Below are 5,057 nucleotides of genomic sequence, written 5' to 3'. Positions count from 1 at the left end.
AACATCAGTATTCAAGAAGGGATTTTGATTCAGTTATAGAAGAAAATGTTGATACAATGAAGAATGTTTTGGAAAAAGCAAGAATACTCTAAATCATAACAATCTTCTACTTGGTCGCCACAGAAGTATACTAAGTCTATGGTCACCACAGAACAGATCGCCATAGAGATTCTCTATGGTACCAGTGGTCGCTATAGGCTCTAGTCGCCACAGAAGACTGTCTACCTGGTCGCCATAGGATTTCAAGTTGGATCTCAGTACAAGTAAATCTACTGGTCTCCATAGAAGATCCCCTGGTCACCATAGGGGATATGTAATCGCCATAGAAGCTACTTTGGTCGCCATAGAAAATCCCCTGGTCGCCATAGGAGATATTCAGTCACCATAGAAGGCTTGCCTGGTCGCCATAGAAGAGTTATTCATTGATTTATTTGCAGCAAATTTAAATGCAATGTGTGGACAAAAACGTGCCACCTGTCCATTGAATTTGAAAGTCTACAAGAAGCTGAATGAATGCAATTCATGAAAGTTAGTTATCTTCTTCAGCAAACACAGAAAGTTTACGGGAGCTCCATTAAAGCTTTACATTTATTACTCTTGTAAACATACTGTTATGCTGCTGAATTTATTGTAGCTAATCAATACCTTGATTAGATTGTAGCAACCTCAAGGTTTATATTAATAAAACGATATATTCCTCGAATTGTTTTGTGTTATTTTGATTCCGTACTTTTAACGAAGAACTTGAAACGAATCGAAAAAGATTGTAGGTATCGTATTCAACCCCCTTCTATGATACTTTGAGACTAACAATTGGTATCAGAGCTTGTTGATTGACATACAAATCAAGATCCGGAGAAAGAAATAAGTTCTTGAATTTCTTGAATTTTTTAATTTTCAAAAATCTTCATTTTTTGAAATTTTTGAACTTTAAATTATTTAATTCCGCGAAGATGATGAACAACCATAGAATTGGAAGTATAAAGGTTCCCCCATTCGATAGAGATAATTACAACCTATGGAAGAAAAAGATGATGCTGTTTATGAAAGCCTCGAATCCACTTTACATTGGGATATTACTGAATGACCCTTATATTCCGATGGAAGTAGTTGCTGAATTCTTTCATCATCCACTCCCAGGGATCCGTCTAAATATACAGAAACTGACAAGGAGTTGATAAATCTGGACACAAGCCTTCAACTCATAATTGTGGAATCGACCGATAAAGATATGAGTCATCAACTTCTAGGAAGTAACATTGCGAAAGATATGTGGGAAACCATTGAGCTTTTAATGGAAGGTACAGAAGAAGTAAAAGAAAACAGGATGGATATTCTGATGACTCAGTATGAGGCATTCAAAATTCTACCCGGAGAAGCACTGTCTTCACTCTTTGAGAGATATACAAGACTGTTAAATGAATTAAAGATGGAAGGGAAAGTTTATCCTATACGTGAGTCCAACAGAAAGTTTATGCTAACGCTCCCAGTTCACCTGGAATAAAAGAACACATCAATCAGGGAAAGAGCAGATTTTATTACTATGTCTCTAGATGTGATCTATGGAAAGCTGAGAACACATGAGCGGGAGCAAGAGCAGAGAGCTATTATCTATGGACCTAGTTCTCTTGATAGTAAGAGTATGACACTTGCAAAAACCACTGCACTTGTAGTTCGTGAACCTGAAACTCAAGAAAATAAGGTTGCACCCTCCTCAACAATCAAAGAAATTATCGTAGCTGAAATTGCTCATGGTGAGCCAGAGGATGAAAGTGAGTTCTATACTCAAGAAGAACTTGAATATTTGGAGGAAAAATCTATGGCATACATGGCTACAAAATTTAGTCATGTTAGATTCAGAAGAAAGCCCAACTACAAACCAAGGGGTTCATCAGGGAGATTTCAGAAAGGAAGCTACTCATCAGGGTCAAGCTCCAGAGGAGGCTACAAGTCAAGCTGGATAGACATGAGCAAAACAAGATGCTACAACTGTAATGAGTTAGGGCACTTTGCATCTGATTGCAGAAAACCGAAGGCAGCAAAATCAAATGACTCCTATAAAAAGAAGAAAACTTATGAAGATTTGAAAAGGAAGAATGAGAAGCTGAAATAGAAGCTGAATGCTTATGTGGTAAAGGAAAAGGGAAGAGCATACATTGCTGAAGGAAAAAGATGGGATGATACTGATTCAGATGAAGAGGAAGAGTACGTGAATCTGGATCTTATGGCAGACTCTGCAGATGAATCATCACAATCATCTCAGGTTCCTGAACATACCACTATAGATATGACTGTGTCTGAATACAAATCTACTGTGCATGAACTTACTTTAGAATTGTATAATGTTCATACAAGCATGCTTGCATATAAACTTAAAAATGATAAATTAGTTCTTAAATCTGAGAGTTTAATCTCTAGGAATGAAGAACTAGAATTGCTTGTAGTTGGATTAGAAGACCTTAAGCAAAAGAATGAATATCTAGAGAATAAGGTTAAATGCAATATAGACATAGAAGCCATTCTTAGAACCCAAATTGATAACTTAGAAAAGAAGTTACAGGCATTTAAGAATGCAACTTTGACTCAGAAGGAGATAATAGATAGTCAAAGATTTAAATCTAAGACTTCAATAGGACTTGACTATTTTAAGATGAATAGTAAGAAACATAGTGGTACATCTGAGATAAACATGTTTGTCTCAGAAAAGGTTTCATATGTTATTAAGGATGTTGTATCTCCATTATTCACCGAGTCTATTTCAGAAGCTTTGGATGAAGTAAGTTTGCTAATCAATGAGGAATTAATTACTGAAGATAGAGAGAAGGAAGAGGAATCCCTTAAGACTCCTAAGGTTCCAGCTAGTAAAGCTAAATCCATAGCTGACCCAGGTAATAAGGTGGATAGTAAGGAACCTGACACACCTAAAAAACCAGACCCCATAGTTAACTCTAAGACTGGTGAGGGTGCTAAGGTTAAGACTAAGAAGAACAGAAATGGCAAGGTAGGTGTAAATAAGAAATCTGACTTTGCATCTTCCTCATCTGCATCTAGCAAGTTATGTAATAATTGTAATTCTGCTGCACACCTTACACATGCATGCACTAAAGTTATAGTAGAATCTATTGCATCTTCCAGTATGTCTGACATGCCTAACATGCTTAGCTTTCATGAACCCTATGGTGTAGTTGGATGTATGCCATGTGCATTTGTTACCATGTCTGAATATTTTAAAGCTTTTCATGCAACTACTAGCACTTGCACTGACACTAAGACAAGCATGGGTAATGAGAACACACAGGCTAAGACTGTAGTACCTCCTGTCTCTAAGTCTAACACCTCTGATAAGACTAGCACTGAGAAGGAGTCAGTCAAAGTGAAAGCTAAGCCTGTCAAGGTTTCATTTGTTGATAATGTTTCTACCCCTAAACCTTCATGACCCAAGAAATCTTGGGTACCAAAGTCTTCTTAATCAATCTGTGTTTGCAGGGTAAGGTAAGAAAGGAAAAGATTATGCGGATTCTGGACAGTGGGTGTTCTAGGCACATGACTAGAGAAAAGTCCCTGCTCACAGGAGTGGTTGAGAAAGATGGCCCTATAATTACCTTTGGAGATGACAGCAAAGGATTTACTAAATGATATGGCAATTTCAAAATTGGCAATGTCATCATTGAAAACATCTCTCTTGTGGAAGGATTGAAGCACAATCTTTTGAGCATAAGTCAGTTTTGTGATAAAGGATACAATGTTGATTTCAGATCAGAAAGATGTTTGATCTCTCACAAAAAAGATGAGAAGCTTGCTTTACAGGGAGTAATGAAAGGTAATCTGTACGTAGCTGACTTGAAGTCTACCTGTGATGGAGTAATCAGATGTTTCTACAGCAAAGCTTGATCAGAACAAAGTTGGTTATGGCACAAGAAGCTCTCGTACTTGAACTTCAAGACAATGAACTCTCTGGTCAAGAAAGAATTAGTGAGAGGACTACCACAGATGGAATTCTGTCAAGAAGGACTCTGTGAAGCATGTGAAAAAGGGAAATCAAAGAAAGCATCACACAGAAGCAAGGAAATGACAAGCATAACTGAACCTCTTCAGTTGATTCACATGGATTTATTTTGGTCCAGTGAATGTGTTGTCACTATCAAGGAAAATATATGCTTTAGTGATGGTCGATGACTTCTCTAAGTACACATGGGTGTTGTTCTTACAATCCAAGGATGAAGCACCTCAGCTTATAGTGGATTATATAAAGAAAATTGAGATGAAAGCGAAATTACCTGTCAGGAAGATCAGATCAGATAATGGGACAAAATTCAAGAATGCATTTCTAAATGAATTATGTACAAAGAAAGGTATTTCGAGACAGTATTCAGCTCCAAGAACTCCACAACAAAACGGGGTAGTAGAAAGGAAGAATAGTACCTTGGTTGAAGCAGCAAGGACTATGCTAAATGAATCAAGACTTCCTACTTACTTCTGGGTTGAAGCTGTCAACACAGCGTGTTACACTCAAAATCGTACCCTGATTAACAAAGATCATGACAAGACTCCTTATAAGATAATGGCTGACAAGAAACCAACACTGAAATACTTTCATGTGTTTGGTGCTAAATGCTTTATGCTGAAGGAAGGAAATGAGCATCTAGGAAAGTTTGATGCTAAGGCAGAAGAAGGCATATTTCTTGGCTATTCTCTGGAATCTAAAGCTTACAGGGTTTATATGATCATTGGTCAAAAGGTTATTGGAAGCCTTAATGTAACATTCGACGAAACCAAGTTGGCAAGCCTGTAAAAAGAAAAGGATTCTGAATCTCTGGAATTTAAAAATCTATCAGATGATCCTTTGGAGATAATAGAACCTGAGATTGCTAGAAATACATCTACAGTAGATGGCAATGCTGATTCAGGATCAAGTGGTGGTAATGGTGGAAACAATGATTATGATAATCATACAGGAACACCTTCAAGAACCACTACACCAAGATCAGAATCATCTAGTCATGGTGACAGCAACTCAGGGGGAGCAGGAAGAGGATCTACAATTCACACTCAACATC

The sequence above is a fragment of the Apium graveolens genome, chromosome 9 (assembly GCF_009905375.1).
Source record: "Apium graveolens cultivar Ventura chromosome 9, ASM990537v1, whole genome shotgun sequence".
In the NCBI taxonomy this organism is placed as follows: Eukaryota; Viridiplantae; Streptophyta; class Magnoliopsida; order Apiales; family Apiaceae; genus Apium; species Apium graveolens.
The sequence above is the reverse complement of the archived record's forward strand: the minus strand, read 5'-3'. Positions refer to the sequence as shown.